We start from the raw sequence: 377 nt of genomic DNA, 5'->3' as shown, positions 1-377 counted from the left end.
CACAAAACGTACACCACATCTTCCCACCCAAGTGCTGCATAAAACAGCAAATCCGTTCCACCGAAACTTATCAAGCCTCGCATTCAGACCGGGAAATGGTGCATTTTCGGCCTATCACAGCTCCCTCCACCGCCATTATCGTTTTCATAAACACATAAATCAGCCAACAGATGCAAGTCACGCAACTTCTCTTCCTCTTTCACCCTCGCCTCTCCTTCTATTCTTCCTTATACCTCTTTAACTCTTATGTTCGTTTTCTTCCAACCCCATTTTCTTTGCAGGATGTAATACGTCATGTATTTTTTTTTCTCCATTCTTCTGTTTCACTTTCTCTAAAAGCACAGTATTGGAGTTTGCTTTTTTCTCTTCTCCTTTAC

Source organism: Penaeus monodon, chromosome 19 (assembly GCF_015228065.2).
Source record: "Penaeus monodon isolate SGIC_2016 chromosome 19, NSTDA_Pmon_1, whole genome shotgun sequence".
Lineage (NCBI taxonomy): Eukaryota > Metazoa > Arthropoda > Malacostraca > Decapoda > Penaeidae > Penaeus > Penaeus monodon.
This window is presented reverse-complemented; position numbering follows the sequence as displayed.